Source organism: Sorex fumeus, unplaced genomic scaffold, assembly GCF_029834395.1.
Source record: "Sorex fumeus unplaced genomic scaffold, SorFum_2.1 ptg000086l, whole genome shotgun sequence".
Lineage (NCBI taxonomy): Eukaryota > Metazoa > Chordata > Mammalia > Eulipotyphla > Soricidae > Sorex > Sorex fumeus.
This window is the reverse complement of record NW_026606143.1, coordinates 10,784,833-10,797,095: the sequence shown is the minus strand read 5'-3', so window position 1 is coordinate 10,797,095 and position 12,263 is coordinate 10,784,833. Positions and strand designations below refer to the sequence as shown.

General features: G+C 43.2%; 1 pseudogene; it reads left to right on the top strand.

Annotated features, from left to right (window-relative positions):
* Positions 1-12,263, top strand: part of LOC130039239 (transcription factor AP-2 gamma-like) — a 43,254-nt pseudogene that overhangs the window by 818 nt on the left and 30,173 nt on the right.

Here is a 12,263-nt window from a genome sequence, read left to right as displayed (position 1 = left end):
TCAAACCCGGGTTGGCTGCGTGCAAGGCAAACGCCCTACCCGCTGTGCTATTGCTCCAGCCCCACAATTTAGCTTTTGATAAGACTTCTTTCTTAATTTTCAAAAAGGAGTCTCTATCTCATCCTTTCTTACAATTCCAAGTTGAGAAAAGATAATCAAAGGTAAGGATGTCCAACCCCTCTAGTCTTTACCTACTTCTTAAAATTGCCTTCATTCTGATTGTGGACCTGTATACATATATTTTCCCCTGTTCTTTATTCCTCTTTGGGAGGGTGACTAGTTCAGATTGCCCACAGAAGTCCTGTGGTCTTTACAGCATTATTAATGGTGCCCTCCTAAATTATGGATACATAGATAAATATTTAAAACAGTTTGCCCTTTGTATTCAAAAGGTTTCTCATTGAAATGTATATTAATTACCTGATCAACACATTGAGAAGAACAAGATCCACTCTGTAGAATGTGCAATGGAATGTTTGCAAGATATTTAACTTAAGGATCATTCATTTAAGAATCTATCTTATAATTTTTACAGTCTCCCTCTGGTTTTTTCATTTGTTGCTGCAGCTATTGTTTCTTGGAAGATTTTTAGTGAATTCTGTTACTGAGCCAAGTGTTTTGTTCCATACTTGTGGCTTCTTGTAATTTCCCAGAGTGCCCACTATTAGTTGAAACATAATATGTATGGGCACTAAAAATGAACATGCAGATTAATAATTCCTAGAAAAAAACAGAAAATAAATCCATACAGGATGAGTTAACCACTCTAGGTTTAAAGGGGAGGGTGAGAGTAATTGTTCCACTGGGGTTTCTTTCTGCCTTGTGATTCTATGGTTAGTGTTTATTTTCCTAAATTTCACTTTTCTGGGGCTATTTCAGAATTAGAATGCTTTCATGTTTATCCCATCAAACAGGAGGGCATATTCTATGCATAGAAAATAATATTTGAGCCTGAAATCAGAGAATTCTGCTCTAAACTTGGCACCTAGTTTAAATGAAAACAAAACAAAACAGAACTTACTTCATGGTTCTAGCACTTCTGAGTGTATCCCTTGTGACATCCAGCAAAAACAGAGATTACCAGGTGAAAGTTTGAAAGTTTCAACACTATACCACCTGTCTGTAATATTTCCAGGAATGGTCTCAATCACCCAAGCACCAATGAGTAAATAAAAAATATCCTATATTTTTTTCACAGCTACAATTTTTCAAATTTTCTCTGGAGGCTGACATCATTTCCTCCTTAAAAAAAGCAACTTATCATTAGTTTACAACACTAAAGAAGGGTTTTAACATCACACCTCTATATGTATATAAGATCAGCACACCTGTAACCAAAGTTCTGATAATCATCATAATTTTCATCAAGTCTCAGGGTTAGTTTTGTACTTTACTTGCCAGTTTGCACTAGTGATTTATATTCCACACATAAGTGAAACTGCCATTATTGTCTTTCACTTCCTGATTTACTTAATATATACAAACAATTCAAGATCTATTTTATTTTAAGATGTATCATTTCATCTCTCCTAAATAGTAAAGTATCATTCCATTGATAATAGATATCACAGCTCCTTTATCTAGACATTTGTCAATGGGCATTTAGGTTGATTTCATGTTTGACTAGGGCTGGAGGGATAGCACAGCGGTAGGGCGTTTACTTTGCATGCAGTCAACATGGCCAACCCGAGTTCGATTCCTCCGCCCCTCTCGGAGAGCCTGGCAAGCTACCGAGAGTATCTCGCAGAGCCTGGCAAGCTACCCGTGATGTATTCGATATGCCAAACACAGTAACAACAAGTCTCACGATGAAGGCGTTACTGGGCCTGCTTGAGCAAATCGATGAACAATGGGAGGACCGTGACCATGTTTGACTATTGTGAATAGTACTGTTATGAACATAGGGATGAAAATACATTTGTTGGTTTTGTTAGGCCACGCCCAGTACTTACACCTTACTCCTGACTCCTAATGGGGCTCAGGGACCAAATAAGCGCACAGAGATTGAACTACTATCAGTCTCATGTAATGCAAGTGCCCTATCAGCTTTACTATCTCTCTGTGACCCCAAAATATCATTTTAATTTTTTAATTTAATATAGAAAAAAAGTGGCAACTGTTGATACTATTCTATTATTAAAATTGATGAAACAGCCTTCCCCCTGCCCCGATGGAACTCTGAGATGACACCCACGAAATGTTGCCCAGCTACTTATTAAGCTCCTAAATGGCCATGATCCAGAGACACACAAATGAATCTCGGATCCAAGCAGCTTGCTGCAGAGATCTCTCCAGACCGTGATTATTAAAATTTTAGAATTCCAGGAGCGACATTATATGCTATCCAAAACAAGCAATACAAAACAAATTTTCTAGCATTGCCTTTTAGGCAGGTTTGAGTGGTGGTGGGAAAATTCCAAGTAATAAGTGTGGGACTGGAGTCAAAATATTAAATGTAATCAAAGTAGAGAGAGAATCACTTCACTTAATCACTTAACTTCCCGTTAGTCGTCGATTTGCTCGAGCGGGCGCCAGTAATGTCTCCATTTGTCCCTGTCGCGTGCTAGTGTAGCCCAATGGCATCTCTTCGCTCCGGGAACATGGAGGGCCTCAAACCGATCGTTCATGATCTTGACAAAGAAGTCTGACCATCTGGTAGGTGGGCGGCCACGCGGTCTCTTGACATCCCGTGGAATCCAATCAGTAACAGCTCTAGTCCAACGGTCGTCTTTAAATCTCATTACGTGACCAGCCCATCTGATTTTCGACACCTTGGCATATGAGACAGCGTCCCTGATCCTTGATCGTTGACGGATGTCAGAACTCCGGATTCGTTCTCTCATTTGAGTGAAACGTGATATTCCAAGCATAGCTCTTTCTATTCTTCTTTGGGAGACCTGAATGGCGTTCTCATCTTGTTTGCGTAGGGCCCAGGTCTCTGAGGCATATGTTAATGCAGGAAGAACAGTGGAATCAAAGAGATGTGCCCGGAGCCGGAGGTTCTTCGTCCTCTTAGCTATTTCTTCGACGTTCTTGAAGGCGTTCCAAGCCGCTCTCTTCCTCCTGCGAAGCTCGGGTGCCAGGTCATTTCTCATGTTGACCTCTCGACCTAGGTACACATAGCTGTTGCATTCGGAGATGGTCGTTCCATTGAGAGCGAATGGGGCGTCAGGAACAAGGCTGTTTCTCATAAACATTGTCTTCGTAAGATTCAGCTGTAGTCCTACCTTTCCACACTCACGGTCAAAGTCGGCCAGCATTTGTGCCGCTTGGCTGATGTTTGGTGTTATTAAAACAATGTCATCAGCAAAGCGGAGGTGGTGTAGTTGCCGACCATCTATCTTCACTCCCATTCCTTCCCATTCCAGTCGTCGCATGATGTTCTCGAGGGTGGCACTGAAGAGTTTCGGTGAAATGGTATCACCCTGCCGCACCCCTCTCTTGACATCAACGATCACTTCTTTGTAGAATGGTGAGATCCTGGTAGTGAATCCGCAATACAGCTCACGGAGGATCCTGATGTATTGGGCTTGAATGCCCTGATTGGCTAGGGCTTCAATGACCGCTTCTGTCTCAACAGAATCAAAGGCCTTCTTTAAATCAATGAACGTTAAGCAGAGCGGCATCTTGAACTCCCGAGAAACCTCAATGAGCTTGGTTACCGTGTGGATATGGTCGATGGTGCTGAATCCTTTGCGGAACCCTGCTTGCTCGCATGGTTGTCCTTCATCTAGTGTTCTGCCAATCCTATTCAGGATGACTCGAGTGAACAGCTTGTAGATGACAGACAATAGGCAGATCGGGCGATAGTTGTCAATGTCATGGATGTCTCCCTTCTTGACCAGTAGTACGGTCCTGCTGGTTTTCCATTGGGACGGAACCTTGCATTCAGACAGGTAGCGAGTGAAGAGCCGAGCCAGTGTATTGATGAGTACTGACGGCAGGTTCTTCAGGTGTTCAGGTCTGACCTTGTCTGGGCCGGGTGCTGTTTGCTTCTTTACCAACGAAATGGCGTGTCGGATTTCGGAAGGGAGAACGTTAGGAACGACATACCCATCCTGTGGAATTTGGTATGTCGGCAAGTGGACATGGCTATCGAAGAGATTTGAGTAGAAGTCATGGATAATCTTCTCCATTGCCGTTCTGGAGGATGTGATGGATCCATCAGGACTTCGGAGGGCAGTCATCTTGGTCTTATAGTTGGCGAAGGACAGGCGGGCGTTACGAATACTTTTCCCGGCTTCTGCCGCATCTACCAGTACTTCTGCTCTTCTCTCTTTGAGGTCTTCCTTGATCGCATCTCTGCACTGCTTTGCGAGCTCGGACGTTAGCTTGCGGTTGCCTGAGGCATGCGCCAAACCACGCTGGCGAATTAGCTCAAGAGTTTTCGAAGATAGGCGACTTTTTGTGGCTATCTCTCTCTTGGCGTTCCTCGCACATTCATGGAGGTGCTGAACCAGTCGATCGTATTCCTCGTCAATGTTGTCAACAATGGCATCTTCCCATGTTGCCGCAATAGTACCAAAGAGTTCCCAGTTGGTGGTCATTCTGGGAGTTCTCTTTTTGAACTTTGCAGCCCTTTCTCCCCGCTCTGTGAAGTAGAATTTTGCACGAAGGAGACGGTGGTCCGATCCCGTTCGAAATTTTGGGACAACAGCGACATCAGTCAGGCAAAACCGTCGATTGAATATGATGTGGTCTATTTCGTTGTGGAATCGTCCACCGGGAGACTCCCATGTCCATCGTTTAGATTCTGCCTTCTGGAACTGTGAGTTACCATGAATGGTCTTGGTCGACATGATGAACTCAGACAGTCTCTCACCCTGTTCGTTCCATTCTAGGCCATGGGTCCCGATGTGAAGTTCTTCAGCTGATCTTCTCGGTCCTATCTTGGCATTAAAATCACCCACAATGATCTTGTAGAAGGTGTGGTCTTCTTTATAGAACTTCTCTAGCTCCATGTAGAACTTCTCGATTTCTCTTTCATCATAATGAGATGTTGGTGCGTAGACAACGAAGATAGAAACTGCAGGCAGTGAGCCACATCTATTCAAATGTAAACGTCCGATTCGGGTTGTTAGGCATTCGAATGAATCAATGCTCTTGGCCAAGTTTGTGTTGACAAGGACACCGACGCCTCCAACACCTCTTTTATCGCATGTTCCGAGGAACAATTCTTCTCCGGTGTCGAAAACGGCATGGTGAGATTCGTGCCTTCTTGTCTCGGTCAGACCAATGATGTCGTACTTGATCATTCGCGCTTGTACCATCAGGTCCTCGATGGATGCATCTGATGCTAGCGTACGTGCATTGAAAGTACAGACGATCATTTTTGTCTTCCTTCGTTGTGGCAGCCTAGGTCCGCCTTGAGATTTTGTCGGCCTCTCCTTTCTCATCCTTCTCAGTGCTGCCATGTCGGTGAAGCCTTCAGGGTCAGGTGAATGAGACCAGTTGTAGTTACTGGTTTTGGCATATCGAATACACAGCGGATAGCTTGCCAGGCTCTTCCGTGCGGGCGGAATACTCTCGGTAGCTTGCCAGTCTTTCCGAGAGGTATAGAGGCTTTTGGGGTGACCTCTAATCCCCCTTGTAGGTGTTACCATATTTGAACCCTATCAAATATGGTACGACAATTCCAGAAGATGGGTATTTAGTGTCTTATGATGTGTCGCGCGGCCGCAAGCGGCCGCGCGGGTCCTAAAAGCGTCCTGGAGTGTGGCGACGGCTGGGTAGTGGAAGTAGTGTCGAGAGTGGAAATCTGCCAGTGGGGTATTTATCTGGGTAGGGTGGGTCTCCTGTGCACAATTCGATCCCTGGGTGGTTGATGGAAGCAGACTGGCCAGGGTAGGGTGGGGCTCCTGATTTGAATCCCTTTGTCACCTGTGGTGGTGGGAGCAAGCAGAGAAGCTCTGTCCCTGGGTCCGCCGATCCTGGAGTCCAAGGTCTCAGAGAGTTCCGCTTATCTTGTTCTGTGGGTCTTCAGTTGTGCGTGGGTCTCGGCCGGAGCTGCCGCGCGGGTCCGGAAAGCGTCCTGGAGTGTGGCGACGGCTACCAGAGAGAGAATATTGTGGAAATTGCCTGCACATAGACAGGGGAAGGGTTGGGATTGGGCAGGGGGCATACTGGGGATTTTGGTGGTGGAAAATGTGCACTGGTGAAGGGATGGGTGTTTGATCATTGTATGACCAAGACTAAAATATGAAGGCTTTGTAACTGTATCTCACAGTGATTCAATAAAAATAAAACATTAAAAATTTGATAAAATAACAAAGTTGCAATATTAATATCAATAGATCAAGAAAAAAAACCTTATGTGAGCATTGTTATATCAGATTGAAGGTTGGTAAGTACTTATCTAAGACTTTATTAAGGTTTTTGTTTCAGAAGGACTGAGTCATGTGGTACAGAAACTTGCAGATCTATGGTTTGGGCCAGAGTCCACTGGAGGCAGATGTGGATGGTGGGCAGGACTGCTGGGGAATAGGGGTAGGAAGCAGGGGGAGTTGGGGAGAGGCTACCCATTCTGATTCTGGGAGTGAGGGTGGGGAAAACCAGAGTTCTCAGTCTCAGTGCCAGTACCTGAAATAATTCAGAGATTGGTGTCTCTGCTGAGAATATTTGTGAGGCGGTAGAGTTGAGCCCTTGGTGTAGTAAAAGTGATTGAGGAGGGGTGCTGCTGCCAGAGCCTTTGTTTGGTGGGTATTGGGCCTTCCTGCTTCCAGTGGGCACTCCGGGGATCTCAGCAGTGGGAGTGGGGACAGTATTTCAGTAAGGTTTAGCTGCTTGGTGTACATGTTCTGGGAGGTTCAGTCAGGATTTGGTGGAGAATGGCTAGTGAGTGGACATGGCAGCTAAGGCTCAAAATATCTTCTAGAATTAGTGTTCTTCTATCCTTTATTTAAATGCCTAGCAGTTGTGTTGTTGGACACATGGCACTTCCATTTTCATTTTTACTTTTTGTAATTTTTAATGAGATTCTGTGGTTTACAATATTGCACCATACCGCTCACCAGTGTACCTCCCTCTCTCTCCCAAGTACTCCAACACCACATTCCTACCCTCCCAGCAAGGTAACAACAAAGGTCCAATATCATGAGAGGACAGACTGATTCACAGAATTGAATTGGGGGGGGGGGTTTGAAAAGGATCAATTTTAATTTTATTTTTTTTTACAGAGTCTCCATACCATTTCCCTAGAGTACACTCACAATTTACATTCCCATCAACAGTGCACCAGTGTTTCTTTATGAAAACTGATATCTTAAAATTTCAGAGTTACGGCTAAAGTCTTCCCTTAGTGGTTAAGTTATAATATGAATACAGTCCTCCCCCCAGCTCCCAAGTTTACCAGTAGCTTGGCAGTCATACCCACAAAGCTGCCCCCTGGCACTATATCATCTCATAAATGATCCAGAGACTCAGAAATAAAGCTCCCGGAAGAGAGCAACACAGGCCTCACCCATGAGCAAATCTGCACACTTTTGCATTGGAAGCCATAAGACCTCTCATACTCTACACCACTGGTGTACCAAGCTTATACCACGGAGATACCAAGCTTTGGGGGCCATGATTTGGGATTTGGGGTGGAAACGTTTGAAATATGATGGTGGGAAGGTGCAATGGTGGTGGGATTGGTGTTTAAATATTAAATGTAATGAATTATTGTGAACAACTTAATAAAAAATAAAATTTAGGAAAAAATTTAAAAAATAAAAAGTGCAGTTTAAAAATACGAATACATATCCTGTGTATAGCATATATCATCAATTTTCTTTCATAAGAGGTTATCATATTGTATTTAAGATTTGCAAAAAATATTTGTTACAATTCAGGAATAGCACATTTTCCCAGTAAAAGGTAAAGGTAAAGGCCCTCCCGTTGATCGTCGATTTGCTCGAGCGGGCCCAGTAATGTCTCCATTGGAGACTTTGTTGTTACTGTGTTTGGCATATCGAATACTCTCGGTAGCTTGCCGGGTACTGGAGGGAATTAATTGAATATGAGTGCAGTGCTTCTGCAATTTTCACTGTTTTTGGTTCTAGGGCAAAAAAGATGCTAGGGATATAGAGAAGAGGAATAAAAACAAAAATTCAGATCTGAGAAGAATCTTAGTGCGTACCAAAGAGAAGAAAAATGATATTAGGTACTGTGTTTTCCAAATGACTACATAGAAAATGATCATTGTCCTCCTTGTACATAAGCCATTAATCATCATATTGACCTAGTAATAAGAAAATGCTAAGCTTAAGGAAAACTTCACCATATACTATCTGCATGACAGGCTCAGTTAATGTTACTATATATCTATTCTTTTTTTTAAAGAAAAATGTTTACATAAACCTTCCTAGATGAGATCATTCTCTGCCTTGTGAAAATATTGACAAACCTTTCCCTCATCACTTTGGAAATATCAGAACTATACTCTGGTGGGTGATTAAGCACCTAGTTGGCTGAATCAAACCAGTATGGCCTCAGATCCTAGCTCTGCCCCTGACTCCTTGTTTTGGCAGGTTGGGGGCAGATTAGGTTACACTGGTGATGCTCAGGGGTTACTGCTGTTCTGAACTTAGAAATTACTCCCTCCTGCCAGTTCTCAGGGGGGGCCATATGGGATGCTGGGGATTGAATCCAGGTCGGTTGTTTGCAAGGCAAACACTCTACCTTCTGTACTGTCAATCCAATGATTTCTCTTCGATTCTGAGTGTGATAGTGGGCAGATGATATAACCTCTTTGAGCTTTCTTGCCTGAAATGGAAACATTAACATAGCAACTCTAATGAATAAGAAAACAAGTAGAATGCATTATAAAAAAAACATTGCTGTCATCATTTTCACAATGTAATTATGGAGTCTCATTTAAATTCTAGTAAGTACTAGAAACAGGCCAGTTATTTTTAGGCGATCCTATACAGGGTTCTGGAGGCCATCTGGGAATTGAACCTAGCAGTCTGAGAATCAGGCATGTGCTCCAGACCTTTGAACCATCTCCTTGGCACCTAATATGCTTTTTATTTAGATTTCCTCCTGTGTGTCCATTTTGCAGAATCAGTTTCTCCAGTGGCAGTGTCATTTGAAGCAGGAAAACACAAAGATCAAGCTTTGGATAGTCAAAATCTAGTTCATTTAAACATAAGCAAAGATAGTTTCTCTTATTTCCATTTGATTGATATACCATATTGTTTCCTGTGGTCTTTTGCAGTTCAATAGACCGCAGAGGCAGGGGAAACAGTGTGTAAGTGACAGAAGTGTTGCTTGCTTAATTGCATTCTTGCTTTTTTACTTTATTTTTTTTTTTTGCTACACCTGGAAGCTCTGTGCTCAGGGATCACTCTCGGTTGTGCATGGGGTAACATATGGTACTGGGGATTGAACCCAGGTCAGCTGTATGTAAGACAAGTACCTTACCCTCTGTACTATCTCTCCAGCCCCGACCAAGGACTGTCTGCTTTCTTAGCTCTCCAGTCCAAGATCTCCATGCTCTACAGCAAGAAACCTTGTCAGTGATAGGATTCACTTCTCTCACGTAAACGTAAACTTTGGAATGCTTATGTCCTGGGTCAGCTTTCCCAGAAACAGACCAGAAGATGAGGAATCATGTTCAAGTAATTTACTAACAAAGTGCTCCCAGAAGAGCAGAAGAAGGGGCGGGGGGAGCAGGACAAAGAAAGAGAAAAGAAGAAACAAAGTAGGGATTTTAGGGTAAGTTTGGGCTCCGTAATGATACAAGGGGAACTCTAGAATGTAAACCACACTCAGCATGTATTTCATCATAAAGTGCAGAAGCTAGACTTGAATTCCTGCCCAGTGACTATAGACTTGCCCAGGAGGAATGTAAATTCCCAGGACCTATGTACTGGTGAGGCAACTATAAGAGACCAAAAGAAAGGCAACAGTGCTAAGTGCTACTAATTGGCAGAAAAACTCATTGTTATAGCACAGCAATGTAGTGGTGAAGGGTATCTGATTTTTTTGAGGGAAGTTACAGATCATACCTACTACTGGTTTGCTGTATGGTTTGATGTTGAAGGTATTAGAATACAGTGTTGATGAGAAGCACCAATTAGAACATTCATATCAAAATTACAGTGGATCAAATGAAGGTCTTGGCACCAGTATTAGTCTATGTTCATTCCTCTGTGTCACTTCTATTTAGAGGGAGTACAGGGATTTTGGATTATATATTTGACATTCCTTTTTACCACCCCATGCCCCCAAATCTGCAATTCTCTTAAGGCATCTTATTTGCACATATATCACTAGTCCAAATCAGACCCAACAATCTAGCTATGAAAGCATCTTTTATAAGACCCTTAGCTCTAATGGCATTCCCCATATTGGAACTGCATGTTGAAAATTTGAAAAATAGCTATCCATAAAGACTTAAAAATCAAAACAGCCCTAGCAACCCAGAAACTGACAGGCTCTGAAATAGCTGCTTAAAGACTTGTCATCCAAATTGAACTCACCTAAGAACTGATGTTACATAAACAGCATAATGGTCTCTGTATGCTTGTCATTTTTCTAAAAGGAGCTGGAAGGGGTACAATTTTGTTCTGAGTTGTTTATCTACTCTGGATGAGGAAAAGCCTGGCAACAAGCATAGTTATGAAACAGAAAGTGTTGGTTGATTATTTTCTCCGAAAACACACATGATTACTCCTCATCCTACCCATGTCCTCACAAATTCACCCACTGCCTGGCTCATAAAATGAATACTATCTGTGCATCCCACAGGTATCTTAAACAAGCTGAGTTGAGAAACAGTTTAGAACTCCAGTTCTCAACTGGGGTTCCTTGTGTCCCCCAGAAAACATGTGTCAATGCCTGGAAACATTTCTGGTTGTCATAAATGGATTGTGAATACTACTGGCATCTAGTTACAAAACCCTCCACAGTGCACACAACAGTGCGGTCCTATGCCTCAACCAACAAAGGATTCTTCAGCCCCAAATTCAGGACAGTTTTCTTCTGCTATTTCAAAGTTCTGGAACCAGAAGTGTGGCTCAGCGATTAGTCCTCGTATGTGAGAGGACTTGGGTGCAATCCTTGGCCACTACAAGCAAACAAATCCCAATGAAATAGAACATGTTTATTTGGTATGATGTCATAGGGGTTGGGGTAGCTATTGCCTTTAGTTTATATGGAATTTTTTCTCAGAATTTCCAGACTCCAAAAATAACCTGTCAAATCATACCAAATAGGAAGGGTCTACTTTCAGAGATTATGAGAGATCTGTAGAACCAAAGCTGGGAACTCCTGTGCTAATTTAGGTATAAATTTTTGGGTTCCCTCAAGAGCAGACTCTGAGACAAATGTTCGAATCTAGCCAGTTTACTTGAAATTTGGTCCAGAGAATATTATTATCTTCTTTTAAAAAAAATAACACTTGTCATCCCGTTGATCATCGATTTGTTTGAGCGGGCACCAGTAACATCTCCATTCGTCCTTGTCGTGTGCTAGCATAGCCCAATGGCGTATTGGGGGCTCTTTCAGAGTCAGGGGAATGAGGTCCGTTATTGTTACTGTTTTTGGCATATCAAATACTCCACAGGTAGCTTGCCAGGCTCTGCCAGGTGGGGGGATACTCTCAGTAGCTTGCTGGGCTCTCCAAGAGGAGGTGCATCAGTGGGCAAGAGTATAAGAGGTCGCTACAGTAAAAACTGCATTGCTCTCTTCTGGAAGCTTTGTTTTATAGTCTCTGCATCTTAACCGTTGATGAGTTTACATGGTGCCAGGGCGGGGGGGGGCAGTTTGAGGGTGTGACTGTCAAGCTACTGGAAAATGGGGGATCTGGGTGGAGGAGATCCAGTCCTGATCCAAGCAGGCTTGGAGCTCTCAGCCACGGGTCCCACATACCTGGGTTCTTCTACTGGTTACTTCATGCGTGAGGCTCGTCTGAACATGTGGAGAGTGGTCTTAAACATGGCTGTGGCTGGGTTCTGGAGATTTTTGGCTGCTGGGGTTCTGCTTGGGGCGGGGAGGGAAACACAATCCGGCCCCCCCTCTGAGGAGCCCTGGTGAAGCAGCCTGGCTGGGGAGCAGGAGATAAGGTACTGGCCTCCTAAGACAGGGGTTGGGGGTTTGAGTCCTATCTGGGGTGGAGGAAAAAGAAAAAACATAACAACAAAATCTATTTTTTTCTAATCAGGAGAGAAAGGCTAGATATTTCTTTCCTTATTGAGCTTCATTTAAGCAGATACAAATGTTTCTTTCAATCTGCATGTTTTCTGTACACAGAGATAATAAGTGCTTTCTGTTACCTT